The sequence below is a fragment of the Acomys minous genome (assembly GCF_964271855.1).
Source record: "Acomys minous genome assembly, chromosome: 9".
Taxonomy (NCBI): domain Eukaryota; kingdom Metazoa; phylum Chordata; class Mammalia; order Rodentia; family Muridae; genus Acomys; species Acomys minous.
Genome location: NC_140490.1, coordinates 64,135,595 through 64,158,608, shown reverse-complemented (window position 1 = coordinate 64,158,608; position 23,014 = coordinate 64,135,595). Strand labels below are relative to the sequence as shown.

General features: G+C 43.4%; 1 long non-coding RNA gene across 2 annotated transcripts in view; it reads left to right on the top strand.

Moving 5' to 3' along the window:
• LOC311604868 overlaps nucleotides 1-23,014 on the top strand; it is a 224,458-nt gene that overhangs the window by 112,769 nt on the left and 88,675 nt on the right. The gene's annotated exons all lie outside the window — the stretch shown is intronic.

Below are 23,014 nucleotides of genomic sequence, written 5' to 3'. Positions count from 1 at the left end.
GTGTGTGTGTGTGTGTGTGTGTGTGTGTGTGTGTGTGTGTATGATTGAGAGAGACAGAGAGACAGAGAGACAGAGAAAGGAGAGGAGACAGAGGTAGAGAAAGACAGGGAGAGACAGAGACAGAGAGACTAACACACACACACACACACACACACAGAGAGAGAGAGAGAGAGAGAGAGAGAGAGAGAGAGAGAATAGAATAGAATAATACAGACTTTTTTTTTTTTTAAGAAGAAAATTGGTTTAAGTCAAAGTTAGGAAGTTTGTCAAGACCTGCCTACAAACCACACCAGTCTATATGTTAATGGGGTTGGAGAAAAGCTCCCAAAGCTCCACCCCTAGATGAGGAACTACAGGCAAGCAGTGGCCACTGACGAAGGGAGACCAGTTTTCTCCAAGGATGAGACCCTGATAGGTTATCTAATATGATGAGGTCAGCCCTAACCGGGAAGACATATGAGCAACATTAGATGGACGTAGTAACAATAACATTTGTGTGTGTGTGACATTAATAATTATAAAAGAAGAGGTCATGAGAGAGAGAGAGCGGGCAAAGGAATAACTGGAGGGGGAAAGAGAATGTGGAGATGATGTAAATATAGTGTACTCACGCATGGAATTATTAGGAAATATAAACATTCATTAAAAATGCAACAAGTATATGTCGTTTTCTTTTAGGTGTTTTGATTCTGATGTGATAGGAAACAGAAATAATTCATACAGATTGGCTGTCTATGAGTACAGAAATAATAAACAGAGCCCTAGGAGGAGATGAGAGTTCCCCCTGGAGGCAGGAAAACATGGGACAAAAAGACATGATCAAGGAATAATATTGGAGGAGGCAAAAGAGACTCAAATAGCATAAACTCAGTGTAGCTGGCCTCAGAGAGTGTAAGTCAAAAAGGGCGTTTCAAAGAGTTAAGTATTGTAAGGTGTTCAGTGAACCCTGGCAGAGAAGGGTAGGCCCCTTCCAAGCCATGAGAGCTAAGCACAGTGGGTGATAAGTGACGGGAAGAAGGGCGTGGCTACGAACACAAAGGATTTTCCCCACCCTGAGTACACAAAGCTGACGTGATGTTCAGCAGCTGGGGTGTTTTGTAGCGACTCCAGGTGCTGGCTGCTAGGGGCTTTGACTGTGGGTGGGTTGTAAAGGTAGATACCATGCAGATTGCTACAAGAAGAGCACTGCTGCCAGCAATTTTCAAAACAACCCTAGGACTAGAGGGACATCTCAGTGGTTTAGAACACTTAAGTCATCGTGGTAACCGCAGTTCAGATGCCAGCATCTACATAACAAATCTGGTTCCCAACACATCCCTGTAACCCCAGCTCTGAGAGAGTAGAGACATGAGGACTGCTTACTTGTGTAGCTTGGCGTCCGGCCAAGCTGAGAAAACGCAGGGTCCAGGCTCAGGGAGAGACATGTGACCTCAAAGGAATAGGTGGCGAGTGACAGAAGAGGGTACCTGATGCACTCTTCTGGACTCAGCATGCACACACCTGCACACACATGCAGGCACACACTCATGCAGACACAAACGAACACAAGAAGCCAAGTCATAAATCGGCCTCGTAAAGCACAACTGCTTAAGCTAGGTGATGACTGCGCTGACTAGTTTCATGTCAACCAGACACAAGCTGGAGCCATCAGAGGAGGGACGCTCAATTGAGAAATTGCCTCCGTAAGATCGGGCTGTAGGGCATTTTCCTAATTAGTGACTGATGTCAGAGGGTTCAGCCCATTGAGCGTGGGGCCACCCTTGGCTGGAGGGTTCTATAAGAAAGCAGGCTCAGTGAGCCCTGTGGAGCAAGCCAGTCAACAGAGCTCCGTGGCCTCTACCTCAGCTCCTCCGGGGTTTCTGCTTTGTGTGAGTCCCTGTTCTGACTTCCTTCGATGATGAACAGTGATATGGAAGCACAAGGGAAGTGAACCCTTTCCCCCTCTGTCCTCGTTAGGGTTTTATTGCTGTGAAGAAACACCATGACCACGGAAATTCTTATAAAGACTTCCGAGGTTTTAGTCCATCATCATGGCTGAAAGATGGCAGCGTGCAGGCAGACATGGTGCTGCAGAAGGAGCTGAGAGATCTACATCTTGATTGGCAGGCAGCAGGCGAAAAGGCTGAGCTACACTAGGCCTAGCTTGAACATATACGAGACCTCAAGGCTGGCACCCGCACTGACTTACTTCCTCCAACAAGGCCACGCTTTCTAGTAGTGCCACTCTCTATGGGCTAAGCATTCAAACTCGGGACTCTCCGGGGGCCATTCCTACTGAAACCACCACACCCTCCAAGTGTTTTTGGCTATGGTGTCATAACAATAACACCTCTAGCTATGACGATAATGAAGGGTGGCTTAGCTCTTCACTGTCCCCACAACGGTGAATGAGTGACAGGACTGGAAATACCATTGCTGCAGCTCTGTGGATGAATGTCACCACACAGGCCAAAGCATGTAGGCTCCTCACCTGGCTGGCTCCTCTCACATTTCACTTTCTTTTCAGAGCCTCATAGCCAAAGCCTCTCTTATCAAGGGAAATGATTGTCAAATGGTCAACTAAATTAAACATGCGGGTGACCTGAGGTACAGACACTGTTTTTGCCGTGGTGGCCTTTAAAAAAATATTCCTCACTGCAAGGGACATACTCGTAGCTGGGTCTGAAGTATTTGCAAAATGTGCTAGTGTTCCTTAGCTGTATGTACGGTGGCTTACTTTTCTCCCTTCTATGGCAGAGAACCCAATGGTAGGATACATGTTTGCAGGATGGTGGATTCAGGTTTGGGTCATCTCCTGAAAGAATACACAGCAACACATTACTGAATCAATTCTGAAGGACAAAAATTGGGGGCAGGTCTCTTAGGAGGAAGATGTGTAGTTAATGCCTCTCACTATATTTGACAACGCCCTTGGAAGACATAAGGACTTCTGGGACTGCTGTTCAACCAACCCCTTACCAACCTTTCCAGCACTCACAGCTTTGGTTATACCAATTCCCACACAAATAACACTAAGAGAAAACAACACGTATTTTTTACTGATACCTCTGTTGCTTTAGGCACACATTTCTATACTAAGATAAATTATGTTACATAATTGTTATCTTTAAAAAAAAAAACAGGTTTCTTTGCTAGGCTGCAAAGTCCTCAAGACACGCAGCAGAAAAGTAAGTTGCTTTTCTAGTGCTCTAATAAGATAGCATGGCAAAGGCAACTTATAGAAGGAAGGCTTTATTTGGAGCTTATGGTTTAGAAGGACGTGAGTCCATCACCATCATAGTGGAAAGCATGGGTAGCAGACAGGCAAGCATGCTACTGGAGCAACAGCTGAGTGTTCCCATCTCAATCTACAAACAGGAAACAGATAGCTCATTCAAAATTCCTAGAGTCTTTTGAAGCCCTCAGCCCCAATGACACACCTTCTCCAACAAAGCCGTACCACCTGCTCTTACATACTCATGCCTTGATTTGTAAAGGCAAACCCAGCCTTCCAAAACTACAACACTGAAATACATGGTATAAGACATGGCATGTAACTTTTCACGTCCACTTCACTGATCAATCTGCCAAGACACTACATCTGTTAAAAACAGCCTATAACTCAGACATAGCCATCAAAAAATTTTTAGAATTTATAGCCACTTAAATGCGGGACACTGAACACACACACACACAGACAGACAGACAGACAGACAGACACACACACACACACAGAGACACAGACACACAGACACACACACACACACACACACACACACACACACACACACACACGGGCGAGCACACGCACGCTTTCATCCACATGCAAATTTATCTGCACTCCATCCTGGAAACACACTTAAAGTGTCAGTAAAGGGATACAAAATAAAGACCCATGGGACTGAGCAGAGCAGCACAGGGAAGAGAGAACATGAGTGGTCAAAAATGTCAACAAACATCTGCTGGATGGACAGCTATTGAAAGAGGGAGCAGGGAGCAGTTTAAACACAACAGAAGAGGTTGCTGTGCACCACATAGTCTCCCCAATCATAAACAGGAAAAGCAAAGGGACGTCAGGCATGGGTGTGAGCGGTGGAAGAAGCCTGGAATGAGTGTATCTTGCTGACATGTGCAGGGACATGTCAAAGACCTCAATGTCTCAGACCCGGGGGAGTGGCAAAGCCACTGAGTGAGGCTCAGAGAGACAGCAAAGCCTTCCTCTGCCGAAGTGCAAATATTGAAAGGGTGTGCAAGTACAAGTGTTTATGAACAATTGACCAGTGTGTGCGAAAACTGGCAACTGCAGCTTCCTCCTCCCAGCTGTGTACAACCAGAGACTGCTCCCCTATAGAGGCCTCTTACTGGAGACTGACTAACTCCTCTCCTTGTGCTGTAGATAACAAAAGCTCCGAGCCTCCAGGGTGTGTTTCTGTTTTGTAGTTGGCTTTGCTCCAGCAGAGCCAGAACACCCAGCTTTTCAGCACATAGTGTGTATGTATGTCCTTTCTTCATTCCATTTCCAGGTAGGTTTCCAGGACCAAGCTATGCAGGACTCAGCACATGGGATCTGAAAGAGGCGCCAATATGAAGTGTAGGGTAGAGTAAAAGTCAGTATAAAGCACCATTCACCATTTAGGGCCATTTGTCATCATTACTTTACATCCCCAGATGTAGGTTTATTCTTTCTAAGTAATGAAGCAGACAGACTCAACTCAGGACCAGACAATACCCAGTGAACAGACAGAAGGGAAACTGGAGCCGTTAGCCTGACCACCAGAGTCTTACAGCCGACTTCTTCCATCTCTCATCCTCAAAGCCCCATCTAGGCTTGTTGACCAAAGATGTTTAAAAGATTATTCTGAAGAGAAACCGAGAGGTTTAAAGGAAAAGGCATGTAGAAGCCAAGGATGCCAAGTGAAACCTGCTAGCTCAGTGTCCTGCCGACCTTTCATGAGGCTCATAGTCAGTAAGCCTTATGAAACTTCCAGCCAAGATGTCATTCCTTCAGATCCATGGACCACCAGATCTGGGGATAGCATCCGAGATGAAAGACGGAGATGAAATAAGGAAATAGTGAACAAGGAAACCACTGGATGGGGTGGGGGGTGGGGGGAGGCAATGTGGGATTACTGCCAATGGAATGTAGTTAACTACTATTAAATTTTAAAATATTACATCCATAAAATAAGAAAAGGAACAATAAAATGGAGTCATCATAAAACGTGAAAGATTTTCTAGAAATAAAAAATAAGCATCTTGGCAATAAAAAAAATCAACATAACCAGGCATAGTGGCCTGTCATCCTAGTTCTGAGGAAGCTGAAGTAGGATTTAGGATTGCTAAAACTTGAGGACAGTCACAGCTACATAATTTCAGGCAAGCCAGGGCCACACAGCACAATATGGCCTTTAAAAAAAAGCAAATAAGTAAACAAAAAAAATCAATATAAACTTTAGGAAATAAAGTGGATGAACTCTCCTAGAAGGTGAAGCAAAAGCACCGAGTAGGCATTAGGAGAGAAAAGACAAAAATATGTGAGATTAATCCAAAAGAGTCGATAGCCAATAAGAATTTGCCTCTGACATGAACTCCAGTATCCACAATTTGATCACTTCCTTTTGGCTGGGTGGCTTTGTGGGCACACAGAGGAAGGAGATACAAGCTATCCTGATGAGACCTGATAGGCTGTGGTCCTACGATGGGGGAGGTGCCCCCCTCCCCAGTGCAAGGTCTAGGGAAGGGAAATAGGGTGGAGATTCTCAGAACACGATTGTAATCAGATATGGGGGTGGGGCTGGGTGGGTAAAAAAAAATCAGCATTTGAATTACATAATAACCTTATGCCTACAAGCGCCAACACAATAAGACGAAACCCAAGTCAAAGTTATCACTTTCAAATTTCAGAACACCAGAAAGAGCGGTTTCCATGACCATGAGGAAGAATGGCAGTGGCCTGTCAAGGGAAGCAGGGGAAGCTAGAAGACGATGGCCAACCGCCCTTAAATTCAGAATAAGACTTATTTATAATATTCAATTCATAGTTGAACTGCAAACTAATGTCCAGGTAGAATAAAGATATTTTTCAGGTAGAAAAGTTCCCAGTAAACTTACCTGACATGCACTCTCTCTTAGAAATTGTGTGCCACTAAAATGAGGGCACAAATGAAAAAAGAGCAAAACAAAAGAGCCAGGCAAGAGAGGCTCCAATATTTGAAGGAAATGAAGGGATCTACTAAGACACAAGGCCAGGGGCTACAGTAGTGTAGTTTTTTGCCTCTGCCCTGAAAACAATCCAGGATGGAAACAGGAAGAAAGATGTGGGGATTCAGCAAGGAGGTCTTGAGATGTGGAAGATTCTATTGTATATTACCATGTGGAAAGTTTTTGGGGAAAATACTGAACATTTTGGCACTTATAGTAACTTTCAAAGTCAACCTGGTGAAAAAAAAAAAACCAAGGCAACTATTAACTCCAAGAAAAACAAAAAGTTCAACAAGAAAGGAAAAGTAAGTAATTATAGTGTAGCCTTAGCTCAGTAGAGAATGTTTACATAGTTATAATAATATAAACCATGAATATTGATACAATCCAAAAGAACACAAGAGAAGAGTATTGTAGGATAGGAGAGTTAAATTGTCACCCACTACAGCAGGCACTAAATAAAGACACTGTTGGACATGTAGCATACATGTATTACTCAGAAATTCACAAATAAGTAGCGGAAAAATTACCCAAAGTTCATTTTAAACTGCAGCCTTCTGAGAAGCAGAAAGAGCGATGAAGGTAGAATGAAGAGAATTCATTATTTATTTCCTCTTGTTTCTTAAATATGTGTTTCTGTACATGCGCATGCCATGACTAGCACATAAAGGTCAGAACATTCTGGAGTGAGTTCTCCCCTTCCACCTTGCCGAGGCAGGATCTCTCTTGTTTCCACTGCCATGCTGTGTCCTCTGGGCTACTGGCCTGTGGGTGTCAGGGCAAAGTGCCTGTGTCCACCTCCAATCTCCAGGTAGGAGTATGGGAATTATTGGTGCACACCTCCACACCGAGCTCTTTATGTGTGCTGCAGGGACAGAACCTGAGTCATAAGGCTTGTGTGGCAAAGGTTCTTAAAATGTGTACATTAATTTATGTAAAATTATTAAGACCTTTGATTTCCATGCTCAGATTAGTATGAAGGCTCACAAACAACAAATTAGATACATTTCTGTCCTCAGGGGCCAAACAACTTAAATACATACATGAGCAAGCCACACAATTTTCTTATATAACAGAGCCTCAGAGATCTCTAGACCAAGCCAAATGTATTTGCCATTCCAATCTGTAGACATATTTAAACTACATAAACAGACACTCCTAGTTTTTTTTCTAAGTTGCTTGAGAGACTAGTTACAAAGCCTTCCCTGGTGCCTGAGTGCCTTTGCACCTGGTAGCACTCACTAACCAGAACGTGAAATGAACTGGTGTTGGGAGAATCTGATGTGTCTTTATCTGGGTCTCAGTTTAAACCAAGGAGGCGGTGAGCCCAGTCTTCAAGCACAGTTGGACTGACGGAGGAGCGTTTAGAAAGACCTTGTGGAGTCTGACTAGTGTAGAGTCAGTAGGGCCCCTTGGAGGTTCCCAGAAATCTGCAGCGCTTTGGGAAATAAATCAATGAGGAGTCAGAGAAAAATGTGACCTGCTAATTCATCCCCAAACCGTTATTTCTTCTCCACAGTAGAAATCCCTGTAGGACAATACTCTTTGCCTCAAGCGGCCTGACCATGACCGAGCAGTAGCAAGCTGCCTCGTGACAATAATAATGTGTTAATGACTTTGATGAGGGAGGATTCATGCTATTATCACCTCTTAATTACCTTGTGGCCAACAGGAAAGCAGATGTACAATGCACAAGTCGAGGAACTGGGGGAGGAAGTGTCCCTTGAACTGGCCCCTGTGATGATTCATTTTGTATTGTTCTGCCTTTGTGAGTTATGGTTTATATGAGTCGTGTGTGTGTGTGTGTGTGTGTGTGTGTGTGTGTGTGTGTGTGTGCGCGCGCGCGCGCGCGTGTGCTTTCATGTACTTGTGCAGGTCACAGGAGGATGTGGTGCATCCTATCATTAGCTGCTTTCTTCCTTTGAGACAGGGTCTTTCCTACCAGCCAAGTTAGCGAGCTCTGAAAATTTGGCCTTAGGCTGGTAGGGTAGAAAAGATGTGGTTTGACTGTGAAGTGTCCCCATTGACTCACACTTTGGGGTATTTGGCGCCCAACAAGGGGTGCTGTTTTGAGAACTTGGAGAATCTTTTGGACATGGGGCCTGGCTCTGGCTGTCAGGGCAGCCACAGTGGGTCTTGAGTCATAGGCTGCCCCACTTCCAGTTTAGCTCTGTGCTTCCTGATCAGTGCCAGGTACCATGCAACAACCCCACTTCCTCCTCCCCCATCTGCCATGTCTACGGACCACGTCCTCTGCTACCCTTTCCTCACAGTGATAGGCTGTGTCCTCTCAAACCATGAACCAAAATAAGCCTGGACTCCCTCGATTCAATCAGGTATTTGATAAAAGCAATATAAAGTGGAGGGTAATATTCTATTTTAACTACTTTGTTCTTGGGGCCCTACAAGAAGCAGTGGGAGAAAACAGAGGGCCAGACTATGACTGCATCCTGCTCAGGTCAAATCTGTTTTGCTACTAATGTACTGTATAAGCTCTCCTAATGTGCTGAGCCTCAGTTGCTTATGTGTAAATTGGCCATGTTGGTGCACCGAGCTGTCATGAACATTAACAGCTGATAGAGCCTTGAAAGTATGAGAACCTGTGCTCAGTCCCCGAACCCACAAGAGCCATGTATGGTGTCCTCTGGCTGTAATCCCAAAGTTGGGGAGCTGGATCCCCGAGGCTCACTGGCCATGCAGCCTCAGGGAACTGTGAGCTCCAGAGTCCATAAAAAGCCCTGCCTCAAAGAAACGGAGTTGATAGCACCCGAGGAATGGTGCCCAGTGTTGGCCTTTAGTCACCACATACGTACACACTCACAAACTGACAGTATAGTAAGTAGCTTAGAAGAATACAAATCTATCTGTGTATCTAATAATATTTAACTAATATCTCATAGTAAAGCTGAAATTTACTGTGCTCAGAATTGTCATTTTCATACTGGAAAAGCATTAAAACACTGTCTCCCTAATCAGTAAGCCACATAGGAAGGTATAAAACATCTTAATACTTATAGAAGGTAGCAACAAAATGACATCTTCAGAGTACTTCTTTCACCAAGATGGTACCAATTCTTTCTGCTGCGACACTTGTCCTCAGTGTAGAGTAAGAACTAGTGGTAGGAGCTGGGGAGGTGGCTGAGGCAGTGATGCACTTGTTACTGAAGCACAAGGAAACTGAGCCTGACTCCTAGCCCATGCCTAAAAGCCATGTGAGGCAAGGGGCTCTGGATTCTCAATGCTGGGACGGGGAGAGAGGTGGGTCCTTGAATTTATTGGCAAAGCCCTTTTAGCTCAATGAGCTCCAAGTTCAGCAAGAGGCTGGAATCAAAAGATTCAATAAATGAAGTGGAAAGCAATTGAGGAAGACATTTGGCATGAACCCTTGGCTTCCATATACACTAACATGCACACACACACACACACCAACACAGAGGAGGAAAGAAGAAAATGGACCCAGTGCATAACTCTCTCTTTCAATCGTTTTTCATCTATACACAGCTCAATCTTGAAACTTGGTTTCCTGACTGCAGTCTTGGGCTGCCGTGAATAGAGGCCAGGTTACTCCTAGTTCAGTGTCAATCCCATGGATGAAATAAAGAGATTTGCTTCTCTGTCTCTGTATTGACAGAATGAGGGGAAGCCAAGAAAGCAACTGGAGGGTTCAATGTTTACCATTTGCAATGTTGCAACCCTGTTGTTTTCTGAACAATTTGGTTTACATAGGGCTAGAGTCTATGGTATTAACATTATGCGGTGTTTAAACTTTTTGGTTTTTGAGACGGGGTTTCTCTGTGTAGCCTTGACTGTCCTGGACTCCCTTTGTAAACCACATTGGCCTTGAACTCACAGTGATTTGCCTGTCTCTACCTCCCTGGGTGCTAGGATTAAAGGCGTGAGCCTCCACTCCAAGCTGTAGTGTTTAGCTTTTAAGTACAAACTGGGTAAAATCCGGCACCTATGTGCTACAAGACTAAGATCATAACCACCAGAACACTGAATTATAAAGGTGAGCTAGAATTCCACAGAGCCTCTGTAAGAATAAACTTTTAAGACACACTTGCACTAACTTATGGGCGTCCTGTGTAATTTGAACTCACCCATAGCCATTTCCCATGTAAGAATCTGAAGCAGATTTTACTGACTGAGCCAATAGTTAAGGCCAACTAACGGTCTGTTGTGAGTTTACCCCATACAAAGCCCAGGTCCACCAAGGCAGTCCGGTACCTTTCCTTAGCATAATCCTGTTCATCCTGCATTGGTTACTACTGGATTGACTTTCCCAAGAGAATGAACTAAGTCTTGGAGACCTTTATATTCTCAGAGCCCCATAGAGCTCTCTACCTAGTAGGTCCCCAAGAATCTCTGCTGAGTGACAGCAGGGTTAATTTGCCTATTACTTAAACTAAAAAAAATCCCACCCTGTGGACAAAAGAATTCCCAAACACCTACCCTAAGGTTAACACTGGAGAAAGAGAAGTCATAGAGCTGAGTAATGGGACATCAGTCATGAACGGTATCCTGTGGACCTGGAGGCACCGAAGGACAAATGTTTGTCATTCTCACTCATATTTGGATGCTACAAGGGTTGACCTCATGGAAGTGGAGCCTAACGTAGTGGTTACCAGTATTGGAGAACAGCACTACGATTTGAATCTGAATTATACCTCCAAAGCTCATGCACCAAAGGCTTTGTCTCAGTGCAGCAGAGTTGAGGGTCTTGGAAAACGATTAGATAATGAGGTTTCTAACCTCCCCAATGGGTTCACTGACTTAAGCAGTCATAGCTTTTTTTTTTTTTAAAGAGTTATTTATTATTATGTACACAGTGCTCTGCCTGCATGTATGCCTGCACACCAGAAGAGGGCATTAGATGACATTATAGATGGTTGTGAGCCGCCATGTGGTTGCTGGGAATTGAACTCAGGACCTCTGTCAGTGCCATCTCTCCAGCCTCCAAGAACTCATTGCCTAATGGGCTATTGGGACATGGTGGAATCTCTACAGTATGAGGCTTAACTGAAGGAAGTGGAACAGTGAGGAGGGGACATCCCTGAAGACTCATTTTGGTCTTAGCACCCTGACTTCTACCCCAACCAGGCCACCACCATAAGCTAAACAGATTGTCCCCACCACAGGCTGTCTGTCATGGGTCTAAATGCAGTGGAGCCGGAGGACAACAGCCTGAGACCTATGAATGCATGAGCTGAAATAAACTTCCATTATTTATTCCATGTTTTGCCACTATTTCAGAAAACTGACAAGTCCAGAAAGAATGGAGAAAGGGTGATGGGTAGGCCCATGGGTGCTACTGAATCAGAGCAATAGCTTCTAATGCTTGACAGCACAGTAGAATAACCAGCTGACAACTAGAAATTGTATGTGTATTTCATAATACAATTAGTGAAGATGGTTTGAGTGTTTTCAAAGTAAAGCAATAGAAATGTTAGAAGTGATGGATATGTCAGCTCTTATCATTACACATCATAATATATTGCATATGTATTAAAATACAAATGTATACCCTGTAAAACTGAGATACAATGTACCCCACAAAATATAATTATTATATATCAATTAAAAAATTTAAATTCAGAGACTAATCTTACAGAGCTTGTCATGTAATTGGTAAGACCAATATACGGGACAATCAGGGGACAATACAGCTTCCCACACAAGTAGGCTCTAAATTACTTACTATAAATGAAAAGCATGAGGTCATGAGACACGACTGTAGTGTGGGCTGGAGAAGTAGGGAAGGCATGGGCTCTCCCTTGGGATGCAGGGAGGGAAATGTTCTGTGAAGACATGGAAAGAGTCTGTTCACGCCCCAGTAAGATCCACTTAACTAGAGACGTAAAGGTAGGGTCAAACCAACCTAACTGGCCTTGGAAGCCCCAGTGAGGCCTTCATACAGGATATGGTAGCAAACAGGCAGCTTAAGAGGTTCTGGGCAGGACTCACTCATGAAGACTTTCTTCCGGCTGATGGGCCAGGTGTCTTGGACTAGCTGGAGTCACTGCAGCTGATGAGTTCCTGAGGATGTGGCAGATGGCAGTGGTGGCGGCAGCACCAGGCATCTTGGTCTGCATCCCAAGTGGTGATGGGCTTAGGCCAGGAAGCACCAGTGGTTCCTTGAGTTCTGACATCACAGAAATTTAGAGGAAGGGGTAGGGATGGGATAAGGAGATTTTATCCACAGCCTTGAAGGGTGGGACTTTGTGAGAGACATCTGGGGTCAGCTCCTATCTGAGACGGTTTCCACGTGTTTGTTTGTTTTTTGTTGTTGGGCTTTTATCGTTGTTGTTTGGTTGGTTTTTTTTCTTTTTGTTTTTGGTGCCTAGACTAAATCCAACTAGTGCAGCTGGGGAGATAGTGCCCTTGGTAAAGGATTTGTCACAAAAGCATGAAGGCCTGAGTTCAACCTTCAGCATCCAAGAGCTGAGGGTGGCAACACACACTTGTAACCAAGCACCAGGGAGGCAGAGACTATAGGACTGGTCAGTCTAGCTCAAGGCTCTGTGAGAGACTCTGCATGAAAAGTAGAGTCCAGGTGTGGTGGCACACGCCTTTAATCCTGGCACTTTAGGAGGCAGAGCCAGGCAGATCTCTTTGAAGTTGAGGCTAGTCTGGTCTACATAGCTAATTATAGGACAGCTGGAGCTACACAGTGAGATCCCATCTAGAAAAAAAAAGTAGAGAAGGATACAGGAAGACATCTAAAATCAACTTCTGACCTTCATACATTCCTGTATGGACACATGGACACACCACATACACACACACACACACACACACACACACACACACACACACGACAGTCATAGGAATTAATCCAGAATTAATTCATGACCTTCCATCTCTCTATATCTCTATCTAGATTTTCTATAGTTAAACAAAGAGAACTAAATATGTGGTGTTTTCTTTATCTCTGGAGTCAAAGTAAATATGCTTGATGGATTATATAATAATGGCTATCCATGAAAATTAATTTATCACCACATTCAGGCTGATTATCTCCAAAGAATAACTGTTTTAAGCCTTTGTAATGACTATAAAGTATTAGAGCTTTAGCAAAATGAAAGCACACCATAAAGTAAATTCCACTCAAATTTTATGCAAATTACAAAATTTGAATAAAAACATTAGTTAACTTTACATATGCAGATTAATTCTAACTAGCCATGTTTTAATCCTTAGTTATTAACTACAATCTCATTGTAATTGGCCCTGTCGTTTAGAAAATATTAACAAAAAGAGTGCTTTAAGTGTTTTATATTTCTGTGCATTAGCTATAAAATATTAGTATTCCAATAAAAAAGACATGAGAATAGACTATGAGATAATAAGTAAATTTATGGGACTAATTTTATGTTAATTGGAGAGTTTGCTTGAGAACAAAGGGACAGTGAGTATTTGTGTGCGTGTCTCTCTCTCTACTTTATCTGTGATCATTTTTCAGTGGTATTTCTAGCAAACTGATTTGTTCTGGGAACAATAGGGGATTCTGTCAGTGAGTAAGCCTGTCCAAAACATGTTCAGGGAGAAATATTGAGATGTTTGATCTTCTGCTTTATGTGCCAGTGAATAACCATATCAGCTTTAATGAATGTGTTTTCTGAAGCCTAAATACATTTGAAATCACATTTCCAAAAGACACAAAGTAAGAGTTATTGCTTATAAAATCCATTTTGCAGGTACAAAACTGATTGGGAGAATAAATGACTTGGCTAATGACAGATCTCCAATAACAGACAAAATCAAATCTACCTGCCTTGACTTCTAGTTCAAAGTTCTTTTTACTGAATCTTGTTCATGCGGGGATGTCACCAGGGCCAGACATCTCCCTGAATCTGGAGAAAGACTCACAAGGAAAACACAGAGAAACTCTGTCTCCCCATCACATACCCTCTTACCCAGAAAATTAGGACACTTGTTCTTGAAAATTGTACATCATCAAATTTATTTGTGAGGCTTTAAGAATATGTGACAATTATGCTCAGTAATAGAAGAGATAAAATATAATATGTGAAGGAGGGTTCTTCTAGACTTCCTTTTCCAAAAACTCATGTATGTATAAGTAAACCGATACAAAGTCCGACATAGATGTGTAGAAGTCAACCACCTTTAGTTCTCATTCAGCAGTTCTACAGGTGTACGCACATGTGACAGGCACAATGGGCCTGCTCTGAATCTGCCCTCTGCATTTCTACAGCATATGAGAGGTCAGAGCTGGCAGAACACACGCGCAGGCACACATGCCCATCCATTCAGCCTTGAAGGCTGGTATTGCACCTGGCCCTGTACTAGGAAATGAATTGAAAGCAAGGAAAGTAAAAGGTATGTTTCCTGTATTTCTCAAACTTATATTCTAGACTTCTAGCTAGGGAGACACAGAACCAGAGCGCTGTGGTTTGGATCTGGAACATTCCTCAACATCTTGAGTTTGACACTGGGCGAAAGTGGAAGTTAAGTTTGGGGTCCTATTGAGGATGTGAGACCTTTGGTTGATGATTCTTCTCCTCCTCCTTTCTCCTCTTGTCCTCCATCTTCCTTTATCTTCCTTCTTCCCCTTCTTCTATGCTCTTTCAAATCATAGCTATGAGGTCACCAACTTTGCCCTGCCATGATGTGCCACAGGTCTAAAGCAAAGGCATTAGTTGATTAAACCTCTAAAGTTGTGAACCAGAACAACCTTTTTCTCGATATAAGTGATTATCTCAGTTACTAGTTATAGTCACAGAATGCTGACAACACACACGACATCCAGACTCTCAAATAGCAAAATTTTGCATATGAGAGTAAAGAAAAACAAAAACATTGACTTATCTGGAATTGGCTTATATAATAGAATCCTTAAACTGATCCTATTAGCACTCTGGAAGTTGGTAATTCCAAGATATAGGTGCTAAAGAAGGCAGTGTTCAGTGTAGGCCATTCTCTTGATCTGTAAATGGCTGCCTTCTCAATGCTCTTCACAGGGGTACAAGACTGAACTCCGGTCTCATTTTCTTCTTACAACATGCTAACCCTTCCATGGAGGTCCTGTCCTCATGACCTCATTAAAACTTAATCTTCTCTAAACATCCCACTCCCTAATTCATCTATTAGAGCAAGGCCTTTGGCAGACATGAATTCAGATAATAATCACCATCTAGGCCTACTGTCCAACCAGTCAGTCCCCACGGGTACCAAGCTCTTGACAGAGGACTCATCTGTGTTTAGGCCTGCTGTAGAAATAGAGAGATGACTGAGATGTTTAGCGCATATGCTGGTTGGTTTTTGTCAACTTGTCACAAACCTAGACACATCTGGGAAGAGGGAAATCTCAACTGAGGAAGTGCTCCCATCAGACTGGCCTATAAACAAACTTGTGGGGACATTTTCTTGATTAAAGATTGTGGTAGGATGGCCCCACAAACTGTGGATGGTGCTACCTCTGAACAGATTCCTGCCTCAAGTTCCTTCCCAGCCTTCTCTTAATGATGTCCTGTGAAAAGTTAGCCAAAACAAACCCTTTCTTCCCAAGTTACATTTGGGCACTGTGTTTATCACAGCAATAGGACAGATTTCTTGCTGCCCTTGAGGGGAACCAGGTTTAGCTCCCACATCCCCACACAGCTCACAAACACTTATAACCCCAGTTTTAGGGAATCTGACTCTCCTTCTGGTCCCTATCGAATCTTGCATGCATGTGGTACACATAAACTCATGCAAGCACACACACACACAAAAATACATACAGAGTCTTAAAAATAATGTGCTACCTGTATAAAGTACACAAAACTCCCAAATGTATCCTTGTTGATTTGTTTTACATTAATGACATGTTGAAGCAATATTATTTTGGACACACTGCATTATGGTAAAATAGCACTGAATTTTACTATGCCAGTTTCTTTTACTTTAGTTTAAGGTAACACTTAGAAATGTAACTCGACTTCTGTGGCTTGCATTTGTGTTTTGTGTTACATTGCTAGTAAATACTAGTGGCCTAGCCTGTTGGTTCTCAAATGGACTTCCCTTAGGAACATTTTACGGTGTCCTGAAATAGTCCTTGGTTGTCACAATTGAGAAGAGTAGATGCTCCGATTGTCTAGGTGGCAGAGGTTCAAAACATCTTCCCATATGCCTTTTAATGCCTTCCTCCATAGCGGAAGAATTACCTGTCCCCAGATGGCAATAGTGGCAAAGATGAGAAACCCCAGTCTAGAGAAAGCAGCTAGTGAATCACTGAAAGAGCTTCAGGTAGACAGGATGGCTCAGCAAGTCAGGGCATCTGTCACCAAGCCTGACAGCCCAAGTTCAATCCCCAGGACCCAATGGTGGAAGGATGGAATCAGCTCTTGAAAACTGTTTACTGACCTCCACTTGAACATTGTAGAACTCATGCCCACACATGCACACACAAGGTAAAAATAAAATTTAAAATTAAAAGAGCTCAAGGTGTACAAACCTTGAAGTTTCCACCTACACGATGCAGTATGTGTGATGTAGTGATGGATGCAAACACTGTCATTTGAAATATAAAGTACTTGAGGTCTGATGTATCCCATTTGTGTTGTATGGGACAAGGCAACCTGGAGGCAAAGAAGAGAATACAGAAGATCCTCGTTCAGATGCTCTTTCAGATGCTGGTGGTGACATGCCAGCAGCATGCCCGTGAGGGAGAGCTTGAGATGTTTTCAGGGTTCCTGATAGATAGTTTGCAGTTTGATACATGGACTTGTGGATCTGAGTAGTCACGACACGTGTTCACAGCAAACCACATCAAATCCGGGATGAAAGAATTGGCTATTTATAAAGCAGATTGACTGGTAAGTTCCATGATAAAGAGTCTAGAGTTCAAAATGCATCAAAATGCAAAAAAGCAGGTAAGTGGTTCATTGCAACAAAGTTTGTTTCTGCCTGAGTGTTGAGTGACCTTCAGGGAAGTCGAGAATTGGAAGAGAGCAGGTGGGATGACACAACTGGTAAAGTGCTTGTCTCACAAGTATGGAGACCTGAGTGTAAGCACCAGAGACCATGTCAAAAACACAACAAAATCCACGGACACGGGCGGGCACTTGCAACTTTCATCCCTGGGGAGAAAGAGATAGGGCAATCCCTGGACCTTAGCTCGTTTAGCCTAATTGATGAGTTCTGAGCCAGTAGAAGATCCTGTTTCAAAGGAGGGGGACAGTGCCCCTTCAGGTCTTCAGGTCTCCACCCATGCATACACCCAACATATGTGCACACACACACAAACATGAACACATGAAGAAAAGAAAAAAAAAAAGGAAAAGGAAGTAGACAAAGTTAGGCCTAACCCTGAAATGTCCTAGAAATTGCTTCTCTTTTGAAAATGTGCCTGGTTTCAGTGGGTTTACTTGCCGTGCACTTTTCTTTATTCCAAAGTAACACAGTTTCAATGCTTCTGCCTTTCTGGCTCTTTGGGCTTTAATGAGGATGTAGTAACTATATTTGGTTGGATGCCCTGAGAACTTGGGGTTGATGAATGAGAGAGTTTGGGGAGTCTGGATGAACATCTGGGGCTCTTTTCTGTCTGTGTCTGAATGCAAAGGAGGAGCGGAACTCTTGTCACTGATTTCTCCTGTAAAGAGGCCGGGGAAGCATGTCTCTGTACTTAGTGCCCAATGGGTGGAAACCTCCTTCTCCTCCTCCCCCCACCCCCCGACCCCCATGACCCATTGCATCTTTCTAAAAAGCCATACTTTTTAGGACTCCTGGGTCAACATCCTGCCTTTCCTTGACTTCTCCTATTTAAGGTGCAACTGTTAATTTGGGATTCTGAAAACAAAGCTTTCTCCTTGGCGCACCTGCACCGATTTTATTTCCAAGGCAGCTGGGCTCCCTGCTTCAGCACCCAGAAGGTAGAATTTCCCTAAACTCACAATCTTCAAAATTCAGGCACACATAAGACCACTTGTAAGCAAAAATAAATTGGGTGGTGATTGGTGAATGAAAATGATCTCATTATAGAAACCACTTAAGGAAAACCAGGATTACTCTGCAAATACTGTACTGTGCCACTCAACCACAGGAAGAAAAACACATACACACACACACACACACACACACACACACACACACACACACACACACACACATACACACACAAAAATCCCCAAGCCACACTACTTTACATAACTTTAGGACCTCATATAACCTCCCAGACTCTCCCACTCTACCCAGATTCAGCCCATGCCTTCAAAGCATAATAAATCTGTGAAGTAAAGCAGGTAGGAAAAGCTTCCTCAGGGTAAAGATAAGTCCAAACATGGTCTGTTTTGAAGAACAGAGAGATGACAGCTAAGTTATACTAGGTATTAAACACATCACTTCTCCTTCTGGATCTGTGGCCAGGGAGTGCTTCCTACCCTCGTGAACTTAGACAAGGCTTGACTAATGTAGTATGAACAGATGCATGCCACTTTGGCTCTCCTCTAAGTGGGGATGACATCATAGTTCAGCCTGAATCCTTGAGGCACCTGGATAATTAAAGGCCCTTTGCAGACTCACTGTATCCCAGGCCTAGGATATGAAGTCCCAAACGTTATCCCTAGTTATCCCTGACTAATGAAAGAGCATCATCCTTTGGTTTTCGGTATCATTTTCCAAATGACCATGCAATTTATGACTCATCTAAAATGGGAAAAGAAATTTAAAATATAAGCAAGTAACCATTGGAAATGATCGCTCCATAGAGGAAAATACATTTAAACTTAAAACACAGAGAGCAGTGCTGGGGAAATGAAAGTGGTGACGGTCATTGAACTTTTATTACTTTTAGTTATTGACTCTGCGCATATGTCTGCACCACATGCTTGTATCATGGAACATGAGGAGTTGGTTTCTCTTTTCCACCATGTGGGACTTGGGGATTAAACTTGGGTCCCCCAGCTTGGAGTCAGGTGTTTTTACCTGCTGAGTCATCTTATCAGCTCAAAAAATAGTCATTTTGACTCTGTCTCCCCCTGCCCCCACCTCCTAGTCCCCCCCCCCCCCCCCCCCCGTCCCCCGTCCCCAGCCCTGCCCCTGTGTGTGTGTGCACGCACTCTCGAGCACGCTGCCTGTTCCCTCTTTCCAGTGACCCTCACTGCTTTTCATCTGCTGATTTGCCCCACTTTTCCTCAATGCCAGCTCAGTAACATTGCCACAGAGTAATTTTTAATGACTGCCTTTTCCAATCCCTGATTGGGTGCGGCCAGCTTTCCATTACGGTTTTGGATGCTTGTGGTCCTCGCTGGACTGCTGAGTAGAGACTACCAACATGCTGAGCACCTGCAGTGTCTGACCCTCTGCATCCAATTTTTCCACGCACCCCCCTTTTCGGTTCCCCCACTGTGCTGCACTAACCACAAGCATGCAAGCGTGAAGTCTGAATACTAATCAAAAGGGAAATCTGGGTTAGCTGTGGCAATGTCTGAGCTGGAAATTCCTCTGGCCCTGGGGCATGTGTTGGCCACATGACTGCTCCTGGCAGTGTCAGCTGCTGAGCCCTGGCTTCCTATGATGGTTTGAACATTTAGTTCATTTTCCTTTTCGTTTCTACTTAATTTTCTGTTTTATCAAAATGAAACATGTACATAGTTTTGGGGGGTTTTGTTTGTTTGTTTGTTTGTATTTTAATGGATAAGTGTATAGCACCTCTAACAGCAAAAATCAGTCCACTCTTCTGTCCCTCCTAGCTCTGAAATCATCCACTTGAAAATCCTATCACTGTTTTTGTGCCACATGTCTTCTGGCTTACAGTTTCCACTCACTGCAGAACACAAAAGCCTTACACATCTACACACATACCTCATATGCACACGTACATGTTCAGTACCAACTGGTGTTTGCTGTGTAACAATCCACTTCAACACTTACTGGCTTAAGGGAACCACTTATTTACCCACAATGCTGCTGATCAGCAGTTTGAGCTTGGCTGGGCAGGGTGATTTTTCTGGCTGAGCTCTTTTGTGCAGCTGTGGGGTTACTGGGCTGGCTCAGGGCTGGCTGACCTAAATGGCTCCAGCTGGAGTGGCTCTCTCTGACTCCTTGTATTTTTTCTTCCTGCCATGGACTCTGCTAGGTCTGTACACTCACATGATGGTAAAGTTACAAGATGGAAGAGGAAGTGTCTGCAGGATTTTGAAGGCTGGGCTCAGAACCACCCCTTTCTGTGGCCTAGAGCAGAGGATGAAAAATATATTCCATCTCTTGACAGGAGATGCTGTCAAGTGTTCTTGCAAAAAGCACAGAATCATGAATCATGGCTGCTTCTGTAATGTACCATGCCATGAACTCAAGAACTACAAAACAAACAAACAAACAAACAAACAAACAAAACAAACATAGTGTCCTTTGGGATCTAGGAGGGATTAGTTCCAGGTTGCCCCAGGGTCCCAAAATCTTAGCACGCCAAGTTCCTCATATAAAACCCACACAATATGCATATAACCTAGGCACACCTTAATGGATAATTTTCTTAATTATTTTACATTACTATATTCTTTGCGTATGTGCATGGGAGTATGTGTGCACTCTGTCATGTATGTGGAGGGCAGGGGACAACTTGAAGGAGTTGGTTCTCTCCTTCTACCATGTGGGTTCTGGGGATTGAATTCAGGTTATCTGAGTCAACTTGTTGGCTCTCAATGAATACATAAGTCACCTTTTCACTACTTAAATATTTAACACAATGTAAATGTTATTCAAAAGTTGTTGTATTGCAGCAACAAGTCTGGAGGGTCTTGGTGGCTGACCACACACACACACACACACACACACACACACACACACACACTTCCCTACCACTGTTCCATTCACAGAGCTTCACTGTCTCATTACCATTGTGAGACAAGCCAGTATTTTCCCTGCTACAGTAATAGATATTAACTTATTACTTTGCCTCAGAGTAACTACAATTGTTATTTTCTCCTACATAAAGATTTCTGCTTCGATTGCCAAAGTAAATATTTGTTTGAAGTTCCTTGTTTCTTGGCTTTTTGTAAAAGCCGGGGGTGGGGGTGGGGGTGGTGGTCCACATTTGAGAGTACAAGGGAGGCTTGAAGAGGACATCACGACGTGTTCTATTCTATCACTTTCTACCATATTCCTCTAAGACTGGGTTCTCATCGATCCTGGAGCTAGGCTAAGGGCCAGCAAATCCTCCCACCCAGCACACTAGAATCACAGGCCTGGGTATAGCCACACCACCTTTTCTATATGGGGTATAGGGATTTGAACTCAGGTCTTCACGATTGTGCAGCCAGCACCCAAGCTCACGGAACCATCTCCTTAGCCCAGTAAACACAGCTCTCTTAAGAACCCACACATCTGATGAGTCAGCAGTTGCCACCACCGCCACCGCTGCTGCCACCACCACCACTGGCAGCAGCAGCAGCAGCAGTTCCCTGAGATTCATCCCCCCTGGTGCCTCTGTCTTCCCTGTGACCTGATTGTTCCTGGGGCCACCACACATCATCACTGGAGAGATTTCCTTCCTCGCTCTCCTATGCACATGGTCCTGCTTCTTAGCTCATGGCCTTCTTTCTTTCTCATGATAGATGACCACCTCTTCCAGCAAATTCCTGAGCAATCTTGCCTAGGAGAGATTTTTCAGGCCTATTCTTTTGAGTGTCTATAAATGTTTATCCCACATGTGCATTTCCTTGCTGCCTTGCTTGGGAGCTCTTAGGTGGTGATGTTTCTTCGGAGTTGTTAAAGTAGTTGAGCTTCTTTGCAAGATCTCTGGGGATGCAGAGAGACCCGATCCTTTGCTTGGAATTGAACTATCTTTTCTAGATGCTTTAGAATTGCTTCATTATTACTGCATTTCTGAAGAGATGCACAGTGGGGTTCCACGAAAGGTCGTCATGTTGTAGTACATAGATTCTTCCAATCTGGTAGGTTTTCTACTATATTCTGAGACGCCCTTGCATTTTCTTTATAGGAACTATAATTTTAAATTTTTTCCTTCAAACTGCATTTTTTTTCTTTTCTTTTTCTTTTTTAGGGTTTAAAACTTTGTTTTTCTACATTCCTATTTAACACATTTTATATATATATATATATATATATGTATATATAATATTTTATTAATTATTTGAGAATTTCATGCATGCATACAATGTGCTTGATCATATTTACCCTATTACTACTACTCTACCTCCTTCTCCCTGATCCATTTCTACTGCTCTATTCTGCCCCCCCATAGCCCACCAAGTTCAGTTTGTATGGCCCATATGCTCATGGATACTATCAACACACTAAGAACATTCTGTCTGCCTCCTTAATTATCCTTTCCATGTGATGTAACACACTCACAGGTTTTACTGACTGGGCTGTGGACAGTATTCACCTCACCATAGTGTATTAGCACTCTTCATGTCGCTGTGACAAAATACCTGAAAGGAACAACTAAGGAGGAGGATTTATTTTGGCTCCTGGTTTCAGATGGCTCAATCTATGATGGCAAGGAAGATGTGGTAGAACAGAGCAGTTCATAACACAGCAAGCCAAGACACAGGATGCCTGTGTTTGCTGGCTTTGTCCTTGTTGTCCCCTCATCTCTGTTACTCTGTCAAGGACCCCCAGTCTAAGGAATCATGCCACCCACCTTCACTGAAGACCCTCCTCCTCAATGAATTGTTTCTAGAAACACCGTCACAGCCATACGGAAAGGTGTGCGTCACCTGATAATAAATATTAATAAGTCTAACCCTTGTCAACTCACATATCAACACATCATTTTGAAGCCATAACATTATATCCCTGGTAACCCCAAAGGCTCCTATCTATCTCAAAATTACAACTACACTGAGGCTGACATCTAGAATTCCCAAAG